Below are 21916 nucleotides of genomic sequence, written 5' to 3'. Positions count from 1 at the left end.
TTGATTCCAATTCTGAAAGACTGGAAAAATGCTATCAAACAACATCTCATGCTACAAGGAAATTTTTCATGAAAGAAAGAACCAATCTTTAATCAAACTTCATTTTGTCTTATTTTAAGAAATGTTGTAGCCACTCCAACTTTCAATAACCACTACCCCGATCAGTCATCAAGGCAAGACCTTCCACCCACAAAAAGATTACAACTAGATGAACCTTCAGATGATGTTTAGCATTTTTTTAAGCAATTGTGTATTTTTAATTAAGATATGTATGTTGGGTTTTTAAAGACATAATACTTTGCACATTTAATAGGCTTCAATATAATGTAAACACAATTTTATATGCATAAGAAAACCAAAAAATTCATGTAACTAGCTTTATTGTGGTGGTCTAGAACCAAATCTGTATTATTTTCAGGATATGCCTGTACCAATAAAATACAGCTCTTCAGTAAGTCAAAACATCCCTAATGAGGGGGATAGTATTTTTTTAATAGACTAAAAAAGGAATATCCAGAATAGAAAGGAAAATAGTATATTTGGTTATAAAGCACACAGCAACATAGGCGTGGGGGGAAATGTGATTGGCTAGAAGTTGGGAATGAGGGGTAGCAACAACCTCATTTTCTATCCAGTCACTAAGAAATCTTCTGAGTCCACGTGCAAGGACAATTTGACAATAGTAGACCAGACTACTTTGAATAAAAAAACAGACTCCTTGGTGTCCACCTGCATCCTTCAAGGGTAACAGATTTCCTTGAAGCAAAAATAGAACAGTGATTAGTAGGAGAACTGAACTTCTAATCTTAACTCAAAGACCGAGAGATTTACAGTAAAGCTAAATTTCCAAACTTAACTCTAAGACAAATGAAATATGACTTAGGTTAGTTATAAAAAAAAAGTCGACAGTAATATGAATGAAATCAATAACAAAAAAGAATCAATTTGATTTCCCCAGTTTTCAATGAGGAAAGTGATATTAGCAGGTTTCTAAAATTCCTTCAACTCTATATATGTCTCTGAATTTCCAGTCTCAACTTACATAGAATATGCTAAAAATACAAATGTTTTACAATGTTTTACATATATTGGATTACTTGCCATAGAGGGGAGGATGGGGAGAAGAGGGGGTAATTGGAACACAAGGCTTTGGAAGAGTAAATGTTGAAAAATTATCCATGCATAAAGGGTTTTTAATATAAAAAGCTTTAATTTAAAAAAAAAAAAGACTGTATACCATGACAATCATTTGATCTCTATCCCAAGCAAGCAGAAAGACATGGAGAATTACTGTTTAGAAAACCAATTTTCTTGACACCTTTTCTTCAAAGATGATGAAACAACTTTCTGACAATGAAAAGGGCCTTTAATAGGGGATTATGGTGTTTGTTTTCTGATGACAAAGCAAGAGAAAAGTGGCTTCAACTGCAGCCCTGTGGGGACTGAGAGGAAGTACTGACTAAGGACTATTAAATCAAGGGATATGGCAAGAAACCAAAGGAGGGTCTGCAACCATCTAAAAAGGTCCGGGTGCTCAAGGATCCCTTGGGAGTGCTGGAATATAGTTCCACCCACAGAGACTCATTGTTCTCTGATACAACTGGTTACTTGTGTGGGGGGACTGGCACTTCAGGATCATCTCATGAATGAGACAGGTTAGGTCTAAGACACTTGAATCTTCTTGGAGAGATCCAGAATCTCTTTTTCACCTTTAGCCAGGTTGGCTGAAAAGCCCTTGGAAATATCTATCTTAGTAACATAGGAGTGGGCAAGCAGGGAGAACCTATTGTGACCATGATCAAGACTTTCAACCCGTTTTTAACTTAATTTCTTCAAATGTAAAATAGGGATAAAAAATAGCAGGGTTGTCGTGAGGATCAAATGACACAGTATTTGTAAAAAGCACTTGGCACGGTGCCTGGTATATAGTATATGGTATACGAATGTGTATTCTCTTCCCTTATATATTTTATGAAGATTTTTGTTCTTCATTCTCAAAGAGAACTAAAATATCATCTCTATTTTAGAGTCAAGTTACAATGTGTCCACTTGTGGCTGATTCAGACCAATACAAGTTCAGAATGCTCTGCCACAGGTCAAATACAAATAGTTCCTTTGAACATTTGGGATGGCTTATCTAATTTTGCACATCTTGCATTTCCTTTGGGCTACTTCAATTCTACTTTGTTCATAGAGCACAGCACTTTCTTTGATAAGGGAATGCCATGCTGGATCATCCTGTGCCAGTATCTCCCATGTTGTGCTACTTACAGATTGTTTGACAGATATAAAAATGGAGAATTGAGAACTTTGGAAATGAAGTTTTGATTATCAGAATCAAATGAGGCAAAAACAAGGAGTAGAGTTATGTGTTTGCCTAAGATGTTAAGCAGTGATGTAGTTGCCTTTAGTGTTAAATGTGAATTCTGTTGTTTGGCATTTAAAGCCCCTTACAATTTGGCTCCAAACTACCTTTTCTGTCTTATAACACATTACTCCCCTCTACATATACTAGTCTTAATAACTTGTCCTTCTTACTATTCCTTATATTTTTTTTAATTTGTGAACTAAACAAGCATTTCCATAATATAGCAAAGTAAAAAAGATGATTATACATGAAACTACAAATCTGTTGTGTACAGTTTACCATTCCTTTTAAATATATATTAAAATTATCATACAAATTTCTTTTTTTTCTTTTTTCTTCCCTCTTCCAACCTCTTCTTGACTAACATTAGAAGCAAATATGTGTTTATATATACATATATACATATGTGTGTGTGTGCGTAAAATCATTCTCTACATGCTTTTATCAGTTCTCTTGTTCTTTGTACAGCAACATACAACCCCATAGGTTCTTTATAGTTAATTTGGGTCTGTTCCTTATTTTTGCCATGTCATTTTCTGCTCGTAATTTCTATTAGTAATTCTGCACTGACTCTTTCCAGGATCTGATATGCCCTCCTTCCTCTCCTCCAATTCCTAGGATCCTTTGGTTTTTTCCAAGACTCAGCTCAAGTGCCATTTTCCACATGACATTTTTGATACCCTCCCAGATATTAATGCCTTTTGCTCCCCCCTCAAATTAAACATATCTATTAATCATGTAAATAAATCATATAATCATGTAAAAATGTAAATAAAGATGCCAACTTGTATTTGTAGAGAGACTTAGTTCACCATTGAAACAAAAAATCAAGTCTGCATTCCTATCAGTTGTATATAGCTTCATATGTATATGACTAAATGACAAAATATCTTCGGCCAGTGCCACTTTTTCTTCTGTATCGACAAATATTATGGCATCTAGGTAGTTGATAGGTATTTGTGGATTGATTTATGATTTGTCTCCTGAGAAAAAGACAGTGGAAGAGGAAATTCCCATCAATGAGCAGGTCCTACAGTTGCTTCTGTTTGTGTATAACATCATACTGGTTACAATGAAGTCTCAGTACCTAATAAAAGGCTCTTTATTAATATCCATGACCAATCAGGTATAGACCCAACAACTCCTACACACAGACACACACAGACACACACACACACACACACACACACACACACACACACTGAAGAATGCTAATTTTCCAGAATTTAAATTCCATATGAAACAAAGGGCAAAACAGAGATAAATAATGAACATTTTATCAAAAAAATGCTTCACTTGGAAGAAATAGTATAAAATATAATTCTGGAAGAAGAGAAGACGAAGAACAAGATTTAATAAATGGACAATTTGACTGATTAACTAGTACTCAGAGAATGTTTTTAAAAAACTAAAAGAAAGCCTTTAATGCATTTATAGATCTTCTAGAAAGTATTTATAGTATTGGTAGGAAACATGGGGTAAGATTTTAATCTGCAAACACACACATTAGTGAATACTATCAGTTTAACTCTACACTGTCCTTTTCTTTCAAGTCCTTTGCCCTATCATAGGCTATCCTGTACCATAGTACCATTCCTTCATAATAATGAGAAAGTTCTTAAATTAAATTAAAAGTATTGTTTCTCGTATAGGAATATAAACAGTTTAATCTTGTTAATCTTGTTAAGTTTTTTTCCTGTTTGAATTTTGATGTTTCTCTAGAATCTTGTATTTGTAAATCAAATTTTTATTCAGCTTTGGTCTTTTCATCAAGAATGTTTGGAAATCCTCTATTTCATTGAATTTTCATTTTCCTCCTGAAGGATTGTACTCAGCTTTGCTGGTTAGATTATTTTTGGTTGTAGTCCTAACTTCTATCCTCCAATCCTTTAATATAGAAACAGTTAAATCTTGTGTTGTCCTGAGTATGGCTCCACTATATTTGAATTATTTTTTTCTGAGTGCTTGCAATATTTTTTTTTGACCTGGGAGTTCTGGAATTTGGTTATACTATTCCTGGGAATTTTCAATCTCTTTCAGAGTATAAGAAAAGCAATGAAATCCTGTGTCAGTGCTAGAAAAGAGATCCCTGTAGTCTTCTTCTAACCAGTTGTTCAACCCCTTTATAATCTGTGGACTGAAAGCTCAGGAAGTAGTTGTTGCAATTGCTGATCAGTGGCTCTTAAGACCTGTTCCTAGTTTGCCTTGGTCTATTCTGACAATATCTGTACCAAACTGTGTTCCTTCTCTTTGACCTAGCTGTGATAGATCCTTCCTGCTGACCTCCTAAGTTGTCTTTGGCTTGGAAATTTTTTTAACCCTGTCTTTTTTTTGGTTTCTTATGCTCCAGAATTGGGTTTTTTTTGGCATTATTGAAAGAGGTTGAGAGAAATTTGGGCAGATTTCAAATTAGTAGCTGCCTTTTCTCCTTCATCTTGGTTCCACTCCTACCCCAACCCCTCATTTGACAATAAATTATATAGATGCCTTCTCCCACTATCTCCTCTTTCACCTCTGTCACACATGACTAGGTGGCCCTTCTTACCATGGCTAATCCCTCTAATCATGCAAGTGATTTCATTTCATTCTATCTTCTCCAAGCAGATTGACCCCTCTTTCATCTCATTATCTCACTGTCTTAAACATCTTCCTCTTTATTGATCGATTCCTTACTGCACATCTCCCTTTTCCTCAAAGAAAATATTCACTTGATCCATCCATCCCCCCATCAGTGTTAAATTCTGCAGAATTGTCAAGAAGGATAAAAATTGAGAAATCCCCCCATTAAGTTGGGGGATTTAAAGATCAACAGTAACTTTGGAGAGAACAGTCTTAGTAGATAAATTATTTCAGAAGGCATACTGCATAAAGGTAAAAAGAGAGTGAGAGGCAAAAAAATAAAGACACTAACTGTAAACTGCCTTCTCAAGAATTTTAGCAATGAAAAGCAGAAAAGATATAGGACATTAGCTAAGGAGGGACAATAGATGGAAGAAGAAAGACAAAGAAAAGAAGGAAGGAAGGAAGGAAGGAAGGAAGGAAAGAAGGAAGGAAGGAAGGAAGGAAGGAAGGAAGGAAGGAAGGAAGGAAGGAAGGAAGGAAGGAAGGAAGGAAGGAAGAAAAGAAGGAAGGAAGGAAGGAAGGAAGGAAGGGAGGAAGGAAGGAAGGAAGGAAGGAAGGAAGGAAGGAAGGAAGGAAGGAAGGAAGGGAGGAAGGAAGGAAAGAAGAAAGGAAGAAGGAAGGAAGGAAGGAAGGAAGGAAGGAAGGAAGGGAGGAAGGAAGGAAGGAAAGAAGGAAGGAAGGAAGGGAGGGAGGAAGGAAGGAAGGAAGGAAGGAAGGAAGGAAGGAAGGAAGGAAGGAAGGAAGGAAAGAAGGATAGGAGGAAGGAAGGAAGGAAGGGAGGGAGGAAGGATAGAAGGAAGGAAGGAAGGAAGGAAGGAAGGAAGGAAGGAGGAAGGAAGGAAAGAAGGAAGGAAGGAAAAAAGGAAGGAAGGAAGGAGGAGGAAGGAAGGAAAAAAGAAAGAGAGAAGAAGGGAGAGAGGAACAGGAAAAAAGAAAAGAAATCTACACCTAGTATATTTTTGTTTTAATAGATGTTAAATGTCCTAAGACATAACTGTGAATGTTTTATGTAACTTACTATATTGTAGAGGGTCACAGTCATTGGGGAAATTCTGGGTAATGTATAAGGCCCTTCAGCTCAGAGGGAATCTGCTAACAATGTCTGATTCGATTCCCCATCTCCCCTAAGGACTTTCAGCCTTCCTGAGAAGTCAGGGGGTGGTGAGAACCTGTGTTGAGATTGAAGCAGAGTGATACTAGGTGGAAGAGTGGAAAACTAAGTACAATAGCAAGTTGTTTATGTGGTCCCACATTCACAGTGTTGTTTTTGTTACTTTATATAAAGGGGAAAGTACTTAGAATAAACAGACTCCATCTTTCCACCAATCTCAGGAGTCCTGCCTCATCACTTCTCCACTAGGAAGGTATATTTTAATCACTGCAGTGTTGGGGCTCTAGAAAGCAATGGTACGTTTGGTCAGCCCAACTTGGGGGAAAGCAGGACACAACACTATATATAAGGAACTCGTATATTAATCATTTATGTAATCATGAAATTTTTAAACCAATTTTTAGAAAATTGTAGGATATACCTTACTAATGAAGATTTAATTTGAAATGGGGACCATTAAAATGCCTTCACATTTTCAGTGGAAAGTAATTTTTTAATAATATGAATAATATTTACAATGATAGAATGCCAACCATTTTCTAAAGCATTTAGGCTTCTATGCAAAGTATTTGGATATTTGAAGCTAAATCTTACTCTGACCTTAATTGTTTAGTGGGAGAGAACAGGAGAAAGAATATAATTGAGACAAGGTATATTGAGAGTTGGGGAAGGGGGGCTATTACTTATAAAATATATTACATGTATATTTTTATTCCCACTAAATAAAATAATTCATGGGGAATAAAAGTTCATGGGGAGGTCATATCTTTTAATAGTTTTATACTGTTCTAAGGAAGAAGTAACCCCTCAATAAGTGTCCTAATCTTCCCATCACAAATATAACTAAATGTCAAATGAAAAGCTGATTGTAGGCTGGTCATCAACCTAGAAGACAATTAAATAACAATTTTTCTTGTGCCTGGGGAGGACACTCAGACACAATTCACATTGTTCACCCACTGACTCAAGGTCCCAGTAAATCTCTAATAAAGCAGTATTTTTCTCAGTAATTCATTTTTAGATTGGCAATTTGGCGAATGTGAGAAATAGCCCTCCCAAAAAAGACCTGAGACTGACTATATTAGGTCACATAAGCAGCTACTTAACAAGTGATAAATATGATATAACATATCACTAGAAAATATAGAAAAAAAAGAGAAAAATGAAAAGGGACAAGACTGAAAGGTAGAGTTGCTAATACCACTGTATTCTACCCTGACCAGATCTCATCCAGAGTATTATATTCAGCTTTGGGCATGATGATTTTGAAAGAACAAGCTAAAATGTATCCAAAGTTAAAGAAAGTTAAATTCATGCTATGTGATGATCAGATGAAGGACCTTGAAATATTTAAACAATGAATTCTGAACTGAATTCAGACTTTACAAGTATGACTAATTTGACTCATTACCAAACAAATTATTGAATTAAAATATTGAGATATATTCATTTGATTCATTTAGTAATATTGGCCTTATTATAATATTGTAGAGAAAAAAAAGATGTAGGAAGGAGAGGATTACTACCTTCAAGTATCTGAAGGGCTGTGATGTAGAAGAAAGATTAGTTTTTGTTTGTCTCCAGAAGGGAGACAAAAAAGAACATTGAGATTTAATGGATGGAAAAACTTCTTAGCAATTAATAGTTATAAAAAAAAGGGGGGGGGGGTAACTCCAGAAAGTATAAAGTATTTGAAAATGCTTCCAAGAAAGAAAGCATTTATAGAATGCTTATATAATTAGCAATTATAGAAATGAAAAAAAGGGATAAATTCAAAGAAACCTGTTTTCTGTTTCATGTTCAGTTTGGGTTCAAATAAGTTATTTCTAAGCTCTCTTACATCTCTCTGAGATGTTCTGATCTGTGAAATACTTGTCATATATTATAGCATATAAGTTGACTTTTTAAAATTAGAAATCCTTTTCCAAAAGTGGTTTTGATTATTATATCTTTTCCTTTGCTTAGAATGAACAGCCTCCTACCATGTGGTATTATTCAAAAGGTGCAATTCTACCCAAATATTTCTCTCAAGTCAAGTCACTCAAGTCACTTCTTCAGCATTAGTCATTATATTATCAAGAAACTTTATTATGATGCAAATATGTTTCCAGGAAGTAGTCCCTGACTGACCTAATACAATGTGAAGATTTCTAATAGAGAATTTTGGGGATTTGTACTTCTAGACACTTTTATCAGGCTTAGATGAACATTTTTTTTTTAACACAAATAAAACAATACTGAGATAAATAGCTAACACATCAGAGAAAAATCTAAATCCAAAACTATCTTGGAAGTTGAGAATCAGCCACCAAATCTAACAAGGTGAAATTCAATAAGGTTAAGTACAAAATCCTACACATGTTATTAGAGGAAAAAACTCATATGGATGGGAAAAGTATGACAGCAGTAGTAGTAGCAGTAGCAACAGTAATAGCAGTGGTAGTACTAGCAGCAGCAACAGTACTAATAGTAGGAGTAGCAATAGCCATTAGTAACAACAGCAGCAATAAAACTAATAGCAGTAGCAGCAGCAGTAGTACTAGCAGCAACAGAGTAGTAATAACAGCAGCAATAGCAGCAGCAGTAGCAGAGTAGTACTAATAACAGCAGTAGAACTACTAATAGCAGCAGCAGTAGCGATTTAGTAGCAGCAACAACAGCAATAGTAGCAGCAGGAGGAACAGTAACAGGAGCAGTTGCAATAACCAGTAGTAACAGCAGCAGAAGTACTTTCAACATTTCTCAGTCATTAAGTTGCAAAACAGTTATCAATAGACTAAAAGGAATTTTCTCATTGTGAGAGACCTATGTGAATGCAATCACAGGTTCACATTAATAATCAAAATCTGCTCACATAGCAATTTATAATTTACATTGTGCTTTCCTTACCAACCTTATGCAATGGGAAGCACAAATCTTCTTATAACCGTTTTACAGGCAAAGAAACAAACTTGTTCGATATCACACTGCTAATGATTAGCAAAGCTGGGACTCAAATCTAACTTCAGTGAATGGGAATTTTATTTTCAGAAGTAGAAGGTAAAAGGAGGAGAACTGTGAATCCTGAGGATGACAAGGGATAAGGCAGATCAATGTTTTGGACAGTCAAAGACAAAACAGGGGCATTGAGTACTTGAAGAATAATAAAAAGAGTGCACAGAAAGGGTTATGTTTTTACTCCTTTTATGAATTTTCTTTCCCTGTCCTTTATTGTAAAAATATTTTTCCTTGGGTTTTTTTAACTCAATTGAGATAAAATGGCAGCTCTGTACAAGAGAACATGGAAGTAGCCTCTGTCAATTAAACTTGCCACTGATATTGATCAAAATAAAATTTTATTGTCTGTTCACAAATTTTGAGGGGCTTATTCATAAGAAATAGAAAATATAAGGAGCATATTAATCAGTAATTTATCAAACTTTTAAAAATAGGCTTTTAGACCTTCATGAACTAATGCTGAGTAAAGTGAGCAGAACCAGGAGAATATTGTACACAGTAACAGCAAGATTATGTGATGATCAAGTATGATGGACTTGGATCTTCTCAGCAATATAGTGACCCAAGTCAATTTCAATGAACTTGGGATGGATGATGCCATCTGCATCCAGAGACAGAACTATAAAAAATAAATGTGGATTGAAGAATAAAATTTTCATCTGTTGTCTTTTTTTGTTTGTTTTCTTTCTCATTTTTTTCTCTTTTGATCTGATTTTTCTTACACAATATGGCAAATATGGAAATATGTTTAAAAAGATTGCACTATTTAACCTATATCAGATTGCTTGCTATCTTGAAGAGGGGGGAACACAAAGTCTTAAAAAGGTGAATGTTGAGAACTATTTTTACATGTATTTGGAAAAATATAATACTATTGAGAAAAATACTTTTAAAAATAAAAAATAGGCTTTTAAAATTTGTAGAATATTCCATATTTCTTCCCTTTACAAATGCTATGTTATAATCATGTTGCCTGATTTGCTGTTACCCCTAGCTAAGACTTCATCTTCCACTTCTGATGGTTTGCACAAGCTATCCCCTATGTCTGGAACAATTTCTCTCCCAATCCCTGACCCTTAGGCTTCCTAGATTTCTTCAAGATTCAAGTACCATTTTCTATTGAATTCCTTTCCTGATTCTCTCCACTCAATTGTTAGGGCATCCCTCTCTCTTCCATAGTATTCTTTTTAATTTATGATACATATATACTTATATTTATTTAATCTGTAGCACATAGTATTCCTATAACCACCTCCTAAACAAACATAAGCTCCTTAAAGGTAAAAACTGTTTTTGATTTTATCATTAGTTCCCCTCTCCTAAAATGGTTCATGGAAACATACTAAAGACAAAGAGAAGGCAAATATAAGTCATTAATTTTGTTTTCTTATTAGCAACTATATATACTGTTTAATAATGATAACAATGGAGAATAAATTGTTTATCAGGTGCTGAGATCTCAGGTGAACTTTAAACTTTTATGAAATCCTCAAATACATTTATATATTATCATATATTATCTAAGATAAAATTGCCAGAGAACCTTTGGATATCAACATAGTGTGGAAGAGTTATACTCCTGTAGAGGGATTTTGTTGTTAATTTATTTCACTCATGTGATACTTTGTGACCCCATTTGGGATTTTCTTGGAATAGATACTGAATTGGTTTGCCATTTCTTTCTCCAGCTCATTTTTAGATGAGGAAACCGAGGCAAACAGAGGTGAGTGATTTTGGTCACATCACAGGAAGATGAATCTTCCTGATTTCAAATCCTGCACTTCACCCAGTACACAAGTGAGCTGAATGTTTGAGGCATACAAAGAATGATAATTGATTTTATAAAAGGGTTATGTTTTTACTCCTTTTATGAATTTTCTTTCCCTGTCCTTTATTGTAAAAATATTTTTCCTTGGGTTTTTTTAACTCAATTGAGATAAAATGGCAGCTCTGTACAAGAGAACATGGAAGTAGCCTCTGTCAATTAAACTTGCCACTGATATTGATCAAAATAAAATTTTATTGTCTGTTCACAAATTTTGAGGGGCTTATTCATAAGAAATAGAAAATATAAGGAGCATATTAATCAGTAATTTATCAAACTTTTAAAAATAGGCTTTTAGACCTTCATGAACTAATGCTGAGTAAAGTGAGCAGAACCAGGAGAATATTGTACACAATAACAGCAAGATTATGTGATGATCAAGTATGATGGACTTGGATCTTCTCAGCAATATAGTGACCCAAGTCAATTTCAATGAACTTGGGATGGATGATGCCATCTGCATCCAGAGACAGAACTATAAAAAATAAATGTGGATTGAAGAATAAAATTTTCATCTGTTGTCTTTTTTTGTTTGTTTTCTTTCTCATTTTTTTCTCTTTTGATCTGATTTTTCTTACACAATATGGCAAATATGGAAATATGTTTAAAAAGATTGCACTATTTAACCTATATCAGATTGCTTGCTATCTTGAAGAGGGGGGAACACAAAGTCTTAAAAAGGTGAATGTTGAGAACTATTTTTACATGTATTTGGAAAAATATAATACTATTGAGAAAAATACTTTTAAAAATAAAAAATAGGCTTTTAAAATTTGTAGAATATTCCATATTTCTTCCCTTTACAAATGCTATGTTATAATCATGTTGCCTGATTTGCTGTTACCCCTAGCTAAGACTTCATCTTCCACTTCTGATGGTTTGCACAAGCTATCCCCTATGTCTGGAACAATTTCTCTCCCAATCCCTGACCCTTAGGCTTCCTAGATTTCTTCAAGATTCAAGTACCATTTTCTATTGAATTCCTTTCCTGATTCTCTCCACTCAATTGTTAGGGCATCCCTCTCTCTTCCATAGTATTCTTTTTAATTTATGATACATATATACTTATATTTATTTAATCTGTAGCACATAGTATTCCTATAACCACCTCCTAAACAAACATAAGCTCCTTAAAGGTAAAAACTGTTTTTGATTTTATCATTAGTTCCCCTCTCCTAAAATGGTTCATGGAAACATACTAAAGACAAAGAGAAGGCAAATATAAGTCATTAATTTTGTTTTCTTATTAGCAACTATATATACTGTTTAATAATGATAACAATGGAGAATAAATTGTTTATCAGGTGCTGAGATCTCAGGTGAACTTTAAACTTTTATGAAATCCTCAAATACATTTATATATTATCATATATTATCTAAGATAAAATTGCCAGAGAACCTTTGGATATCAACATAGTGTGGAAGAGTTATACTCCTGTAGAGGGATTTTGTTGTTAATTTATTTCACTCATGTGATACTTTGTGACCCCATTTGGGATTTTCTTGGAATAGATACTGAATTGGTTTGCCATTTCTTTCTCCAGCTCATTTTTAGATGAGGAAACCGAGGCAAACAGAGGTGAGTGATTTTGGTCACATCACAGGAAGATGAATCTTCCTGATTTCAAATCCTGCACTTCACCCAGTACACAAGTGAGCTGAATGTTTGAGGCATACAAAGAATGATAATTGATTTTATAAAAGGTTTAAGATTTACAAAGTTCTTTACATGCATTATTCCATCTTTATCCCACAACATTGATATAACAGACTCTATTAACCCTATTTTATAGATGAGGAAAGTGAAACTCAAAAAAATTATGTAATTTGTCTGTGAACATACAACAGATGAGTGTCAGAGAGGAGATTCAAAATCCAGTCTTCCTTACTCAAAATCCAGAACTCTAAAATTTTTATTTTATTGCTAAATTCAAAAGAATGGCATGCTGTTGAAGTTTTACTTATTAATTGGGAGATCATTGGAAAATGATTAGAGTAGAATGAACTTTGGCTAATCCCTTTCATTAGTTTGTACCTACAGCCAGTTATAATTAAAATTTTGTTTTTCACAGTATCAATCGGATTAAAAATGTAATAAACATACTGTTGGCATCCTGGAATACCTGGAAAAATTAAATCATCAGGTCAAATGGAAGTTCAATGTTGGAAGGAAGCTTAGAGGTCATCACTCTAATATATACCTAAACATGAATTCTCCTTGAAACCTCTCTGATAAGAACTTTATGTTGTTCTTATTTGGATTTTCACTTTTCAAAGTGAATAGTACATAGCTATTTATGTACACGTTATCTCTCCAACTTAATCATTAAGATCTGGTATGAAGTCTTGTTCAGTCCTCTTTGTATTTCATTATATACACACATATAAAATGGAGGGAGGAAGAGAAAGGGGAAGAGAGTGATAGAGAGTCAGAGAGACAGAGAGACAAAGAGAGAGTAAATCTTATGAAGGAGGTGTTCAGTTAAATGGGGGAAATGAAAAACAATTTAAAGCAAACATGGCAGAAGAGGAAAGCCCAAATAAATAAATAAATAAATAAATAAATAAATAAACACAAAACACTATTGTGAAATTTCTATGATTCTGGAAAAGGGGAGGGAAACATATTTGTTAATGTCCCTGAGCTTCCTTCAAATAAACTTTGTATTATAATTTTCAGAAATAACCAAATCCAACTTTGTTGGAAAACTATAGATAGGATTAAGGAAGAATAGGAATATAACATATATTTTTCCCCTATCAGGGTCTCTATGGGAGCATAGCTGGTATTCTCCTGTTTTCAAAGAATTAAACAAATCATTCCATAGGTTCATAAATTTAAAGTCAGAAAGGATTTTAGAACCTTCCACTTTAACCCCTTGATTTTTACAGATAAGGAAACAGATTCCAAAAAGTTAAAGTACTTGTTCAAGATCACATTGCAAGAGGATAAAGATCCTTTTAATCCAAATTCAGTTCCTGTACAATCCTACCTCTCCTTCAAAAATCAATATTGCCTCTGTTGAATACTTTTTTATTAGCTGACATGTTGAGCAGATTTACACATGACATAATACAGAGAGAGACAACAAATATATTTGAATCAGAATCGGAAATGATGGCAACAGATTATATTGAGACCATGGTATTAATGAAATTTTAAAAAATCCTTGGAACAAAAAAATAGATTTTTAAAAATCATGTTAATTATTCATTAGACTAATTCTGAATTTAGGCTATACAAAAATAAGATGAGCAAAACATTGCTGGAAATGTGGAATTACTAACTTATAAATTCCTTAGAAATAATAGAAAAGGGTTAGAGAATCCCCACATTTAGTCCTTTACATCCTGTTTGCCAGGTGGGTTGGTAGGGCACAATAAAAATGAGTCAGTTATGCACAGTCTGTCTTGGGAAGTTATAAAAGTTGACATGATGGTGTTAAAGAATTGTCACTGGTACTTGGAGATTGCATTAATTAATGTATTGCACAAGAGTTGAAAAAGTAGGATGTTTCTTTTAACCACCACACCCTTAGAGTTATAAAAAGCCTTTGTATAGAAGTTTTTTTTAAAGTTAAAAAGATAATTCTTTCATCTGGTGTTTTTTAGTTTTAATATTTGGCCAATTAAAATAATTATAAGGGCTAAAATGGTATATGTTTTAACATTTTCAAGATGTTCCCTTAATAATATAGTACATTCTTTTAGTGTTTTATATTTTTTCCAATGATACCACCACACCTAAGATTTTTTTCAGATATTTATTCAAAACTTTAATGATGCTGTTTGTTTTCAACATCACCAACACTAACCCCACAATTCTCAAATCCTTCCTTAGAACTGTCACAACTGTAGAACAAGCATTCATAACCTGGGATCCATAGACCTCCTGAAGAATAGATCTTGAGGGGCCATGAACTTAGTAAAGAAAACATTTCATCTTTATTTTCACTAATCTCTAACTGAAATGGTCATTTCCTTCCATTATGAATATAGGCAAAAAATATTCTGAAACAGGGTCATTAAGCTTCAGCAGACTGTCCAAAAAGATATATAATAGGAGAGATAAAGAACCCCTCTTATAGAGTTAGTTCTGTCTGACTTTTCATGATTCCATTTTGAGGATTTTAGCAGAGATTGGAATGTTTGCCATTTCCTTCTCCAGATTATTTTAAATATAAGGAAACTGAGGCAAACAGATTTAAGTGATTTGTCCAGGGTCACATAGCCAGGAAGTATCTGAGACTGGATTTGAATTCAAGAAGACTTCAGGGCTGATATTCTATCTATTGCACCACCTAACTGCCCTGCTATAAAGCAATATATACAATAGAGAATCCATTCGTCTGTCAGTCAGTTAATCACTGAAGTTCATATGTTGTGTGTTCTGTCCAATAGAAGAGGATGCTCAGGGGAACTACCAATTTCTTTTTAGCAAAGATCTCTCTGTTTCTCTTTCCCTTGTTGTATCCCTTTCATGCGTGGAAACATGTATCTTGTGGTTTTAAGGGATTGGTGGATCAGTTCAAGCTGAGTTTTGTCTAATACTCCGACAAATTCAGGGAAAATTCTACTACTTTCACCCTGTCTTTGTTGCATTTAATTTGAGATTGCTTACCAAGATATGGATGTAAACAGTTCTTCTTTTTTCTTTAATATGCTTCAATCTGTATTCTGGCACATCAGTTCTTTCTGTGGATATGGATAGCATTTTTCAATCTAAGTCCTTTAGAGTTGCCTTGGATCATTGCACTGTTAAGAATAGCTAGTCATTCACAGCTGCTATTTTGGACATAGTACATTTCACTTTGCATGAATCCATGGAAGTCTTTCCAGGTTTTTCTGAGAGCATTTTGCTTATTATTTCTTATAGAACAAAAGTATTCCTTCATAATCACATACCACAGTTTGTTCAACCATTTTCCAATTGATGGGCATCCCCTCAATTTCTAATTTTTTGCTCCAAGAAACTGCTTATATACAGTTCTTTAATAATAGTTTTAGAAATTAACTAAACACACGAACTGATGCAAAGTGAAGTAAATGGAAGGAGAAAAAAAAATCCACAAATTTCTCTAATTCTGTAGGTCTTTGCTCAAACCTAAACCACCTTGAGCTTCCAGTTTCTTCCTACTTTAATTGGACCTTTTAGGCCTCCCTGAATACACCTCTACCTGCTACTCCTGCTACTAGGTTGGATCTCAAGAAAGGGATCAGTGAAGTTATTTAAAGGGCTTATTGAGTAAGCTCTCTCTGTCCTCTCTCCTTCCTTCCTTCTTTATTTCCCGCCCCCACTCTCTCTCCCTCCCCCTCTCCTTTCCCCTCCCCTCCCCCCTTCTCTCTCTTTCTCCTCTCCTCTTCTTTCCTCTCCTCTCCCTCTCCTCTTTCCTCCTCTCTTCTTTCCTCCTCTCCTCTCTCCTCTTCTGCTCTCTCTCTCTCTCTCTCTCTCTCTCTCTCTCTCTCTCTCTCTCTCTCTCTCTGTCTTTCTCCCCCCTCCCACTAGTATTCACACCATCCACTCCCACAAACATACTGTTTTGATTTTCAATGGGAAAGAGTGAGTAGGATAGGGTGAACAGGTATAAATTATTATTACACAATAGTTTCCCCTAAATACATCCTTTTTCTTAATTTCCCTATTTTTGTTGAAGGTATTCATCCAGTCACCCAAAGTCACAACCTTGGCATCGTACCTAATTTACTGCCTTTTTCTCTCTTACATAATCTATCAGTTGCCAGATCTTGTCACTTCTACATGCATATCTCAAAAATCCATATCCTTCTCTCTACTCATGTAACCACCATTCTTTTTAAGTCCTTTCTTACCTCTCCCTGCACTTTTGCTATAGTCTCTTAATTTATCTTCCTGCCTCAAGTCTCTTCCCCTCTCAAGATATCTTATGTACAGCAACCAAAGTGGTTTCCTAAAATTAAGGTTTGATTGTGACAGTCTCCTATTCAATAAATCCCACTGGCTCCCTATTGACTCTGGTAACAAATATTACTTTATCTTTTTCTTATTATTTTATAATTTCTATAAGTATTTACACTTTCATAATTATAAATATAAATTATAATTTCCATAATTAATTTAATATTGTATGCATATAATTTATAAGTAAATATACACACATTAGAGGTAAAGGCTCAAAAAACTTATTGATGGAATAAGTGATCAAAAAAGTTTGAAATCACTTTTCAACATTAGTAAATATAGCTTTACAGTTTTTTTTGAGAGAGTAAAAGACAAAATCAGAAAGATAAAAAAAGAGACAGAAAGTACAAAAAGAGGCAAAGATAGAGTGTACATAGATACTAGAAACTGAATTGTGTTCAGGATTAAACAGGAGAAAATTATATAAAAATGTCCTTTAGAAAATTGTAAAGATTTTTCGTAATTCTGAACTCATCTCTGAAATAAAGTCTTATACTTTCCTGCCAATATTCTATCAATGCTATTATATAGTTGCAAGTCATAAAATGCTATAGTCTCCAGAAACCAGAAAATGAGTATTGATGAAAGGTCCATGACAGATGAAAGTAAGCTAAAACATTTACTAAATAAGAAATTATCTAAAAGGACCAAATTAAAGGTTGTCAATAGAGAAATATATAACTGAAAATGAAAGTAGACTGGTCAGATACCAAAAATTAAGAGAATTGGATTGATAGTTTGTGTATCAATATAAAGTCAAGAGAAATTCAAAAAATTACATTGGGGGAAGTGCCACGAGGCAATTTTATAAGAGACTTCATGATAAGAACTATGCTGTAAGGGTAAGTTTAGATGGGATAACATCCATATCATTAAAGAAAGTATAATTGATAAAGTATATTGAAAAGCTCACAAATCCATTTGAACACCGACTACCATATGCTTTACATATTTGATCTCATCATAAACATCATGTGGCATAAATCATAAATTATTATTATCCTCATTTTTCAAAGGTGAGGTGATTTGTCTAAAGTCCTGTAGTTTATAAATGGCAGTATCTGGAATGGAACCCATTGTTTTATGTCAAGTTAAGTACTGTTTCCATTACTCCACCCTGTCTTTTTTATTCTTTTTCTCTGGAATCAAGCTGATCTTCTAAGATAAAATATGAAAGGGTATGGTATGGGACAAAGCAGATTTAAGAAAAAGTGTCTATGCTCAATTAGCTTATAGTTTAGGCTACTGTTACATTATGCATTCCTGCACATTGCAAACATGCAGAAGCTCTCATAGATATAAAGGAAGAACACTGGTCTTGAATCAAGAAAGCTGAATTCTTGTTTTAATTCTGCCACTAGTTAATCAACTGTTTGATTTCTTGAACACTTCAATAACTTTCTGAAGCCTGTTTGCACATTTCTAGAATAAGAGTATTGTAAACTAGATTATTAGTTGGAAATATGCCGACCTTATCAAAATCTGCAAATCATTAATCAGTCAGCTATATTAAGAACAGTATTCATCTATTGTGTTAATCATTGACTAGTTTAAAAATTGCAGAGGTAAAAATAACAAGGTTTACAATACCTTTCTATACTGTACTATAAAATACTTAGATAATTCTTCAGTGAAATTCATCAGTAAATAGCAATAAATTGTGAGATCATATTGATAGCTACAAATAAGAATCTCGTATTTGTCAAGATCAAGCCTAACCTCTTTAATAACTGTTCATTTTAATAACTGCTTACATTAAGATTATTAAAAGTATCTTATGGGCCCACAACTTTTTTTATCAGGAAACTGGGGACAAACTAATTTTATCTTTTTTGTCCTGAGTCAATTCCAGAGTGCCAGCTCAAGGAATAAACTCTAGAAGCCAACAGTTAACTTTTTTTAAAAGGTTGTAGCGTACATATATATATGCATATATCAATATGTACACACATATATACATAAATGTTGTTGTTAATCATCCTTTGTTTTCAAGGAAGACCAATAATATCATAAGGTAATATCTTGACTTGTTTGTGAATTGGATTTAAGTGAGGTAGAATTCCAAAAACTCATCAGCCTTATTTTCTCTTCCAGAATCATTTAAGTCCATTGGCAACACAAAAGTCAAGAGAAGTGGTGATATCCCAGGCTGCAAAGGATTATCCTGACATCTTTGATACCTGACCAAGCTCTAAGCATTTGACTCACTTGCTCCAGCCTAATTGTTAGAACAAATTGTTCTCATCCATCCATTCCACCAGGAAAAGTCTTCACATGCTTGGGGTAAGCATTTTCCTAACTCAGTGGCAGGTTTATGTCCTGTCAGTTATTCTCAATTTGGTTTAGCCCATCTACCAAGATGGTTTACTGGGATATCATCACTGGACATGCTACATGTCACACGTGAGAATTGGGTGAAGGTGGACTCTAAAAGTAGAAAGTATCCCTGAAAAGAATTCAGTAGCCCTCACAGCAGAGATGCTAGTCTTCCCTGTAGATCCCATAGATACATACACACACACACACACACACACACACACACACACATATATGTATATATATTAAATATACGATATACATATGTGTATGTATAAGTGTATAGGGAGGACTCCAGAAGAGAGAGACTGACTACCTTGTATAATTCTGCCTCACTTAAATCCAATTCACAATCAAGTCAGAACCTCATGATAAACTGGCTACACATGATGACCAGTGGCAATAGAGAAGTCATAAATTTGTGAAAGAATGAATGTCATATGACTTTCATGTAGGGGTAATTTTAAAAACTACTACTAGGGCAGCTAGGTAGCACAGTGGATAGAGCACCCACCCTGAAGTCAGGAAGACCTGAGTTCAAATCTGACCTCAGACACTTAACGCTTCCTAGCTATGTGGCTCTGGGTAAGTCACTTGCCTCAGCAAAAAAAAAAAAAAAAAAAAAATACTAGAAGTGAACAAATTCAATTTTTTAAAAAAGTATTAAATGCTTTCCTACCATGTGCGTGAGGCACGTGAGGCACATAAAGCACTTATTGTCAAGGGGGAGTGGCAGAGAGGTAAAAGATACAGAGATAAAAAAAATATTTCAGTGCTATCCTTGAAGATCTTACATTCTACTTGGGGCTAAAAGATAGAGGTCGTGATATGATCTATGCATAGATGCACAGATGCCATTACAAAACAGGGTGAGATAGAAACAAATGAAAGACCTAAGCAAAACACTGTAGGAAAATTTGAAAAGAAATCGAATACTTTCAGGATGGAGGCCTAAGAAGACTTCTTGAAAGAGCTAAAATTTCATGGCACCTGAGGAAAAAAGGATTTACAATGTAAAATGATGAAGAAATACATTTTGGCACTAGTGATGTCCTGTTCAAGAGAAGAAATCGCAAGTTGAGTTTGGAGAAGTCCAAACTGGCTACAAAATAGAGTGTATAAAGGAAACAGACCTGATGTAAGAGTGAGAGTGTAGTTTGGAGCCAGGTTATGGAAAGGTTCAAAGTCAGACTAAATAGTTTGCATTTTAGTTCAGAGGCTACCAAAGATTTTTGAGTAGGAAAGTATGTTCAAATGTGAGCCTTAGGAAAATAATTTGGGTAGCTAAATGGAAAACGAGAGGACAAGAGCACAGCCCTCCAGCAAGGAGATGGATTAGGAGGATATCACAAACACTCCAGGCAAAAACCTGAACTACAGTGGAGGCAGTTTTTTTTGGTAGAGCAAGGAACAATATTTTAAAATGTGGAAAGAGCTAGTAATCTAAAATAGTATAAAAGGGTGGTGAAAGAAAGGAAAGAGTTAAGAATGCCTCAGAACTTTTAGACTTGGTTGATTACTAGGCTCATGGTGAAATCATTCAGTCAGTAAACATTTATTAAGCACCTAGTGTGTGACAGACATTGTGTTAAGAGCAAGGAATAAAAATGGGGGGAGGAGCATAGTAGAAGAAAGTCCCTTATCTCTGAGAGCTCACAGTCTGATGGGAAAAACAACATGCAAACAACTACACACAAAGAGAGAAGGCACTAGAATTAAGGAAAACTATTAGAAGCTTCTTTTGTAATTAGGAAGTTTGAAGGAGCTAGACAAGTTGAGGGCATCGCAAATTCTGATCACAAAGGCAGAAACTTGAAAACAATGAAAACTTTGAATTAAAAAATGAATTCAGTCACATCAGAATCATAAAATGAGAGATCTAGAACTGAAGGAGACCTTAGATATAATATAATCCAAAACCTGATTTTAAAGTTGAGGAAACTGAGGATGCAGAGAAGTTAAATAATTGCTCAATATCATTCAGATAAAGTAGAACCAGATGCAATTTGAACCTCAGTCTTTTGTTTGCAGAACAAGTGTTTTGTCCACTGTGCTGTGCTGCTTCCCAAATATTCAGATATTTACAAATATACCCACATTATGCATTCTGTAGATAAAGGCAGAGAATTAAAGTGAATACACTGAAAATATATCTATTAATATAACTCCTCGATTATAGGTTCTGAGTTATACACAACTTTCTAATTGCTTCATTCTTTAAATGTATTTCTAAGTTACTTTATTTACAATGTTAGTTAACACAAGCAAAATATAAATTTGGATTAACAGAGAAAAATTATTCAAATTTTCCTAATATTGGTGGTTAGCCTCCCAAAATAGAATTAATTAACCTTCCCTATAAGCTCTCCCTACCTCTAAACTTCTATTTTTGTTTTGAAAGAGCCATCATTCTTCTGGTTTATCTCAACGTTAATGTTTGACTCTTCAAACAGTTGTCAAATCTCATTAATTCTACCTCCATAACATCTCTGGAACATGTTCTCTTCTCCCGTCATATGGCCACCAACTATTTTGTTTTCTTGTTACTTTTAACTTTGACTATTGGAGCCTTCCAGGGCATCTAGGCAGCACAGAGGATAGATTACCTGGCCTGAAATCACTCCTAGAAGAACTACTTTTGTGACTCTTTCTGTGACCTAGCCATTCCAATTCATTTCTTTGTGCATCAGTTTCCTCATTTGTAAAATTAAGGGATGGACAAAAATAATTTGTCAGAAA

This window comes from Antechinus flavipes, chromosome 4 (assembly GCF_016432865.1).
Source record: "Antechinus flavipes isolate AdamAnt ecotype Samford, QLD, Australia chromosome 4, AdamAnt_v2, whole genome shotgun sequence".
In the NCBI taxonomy this organism is placed as follows: Eukaryota; Metazoa; Chordata; class Mammalia; order Dasyuromorphia; family Dasyuridae; genus Antechinus; species Antechinus flavipes.
The sequence above is the reverse complement of the archived record's forward strand: the minus strand, read 5'-3'. Positions refer to the sequence as shown.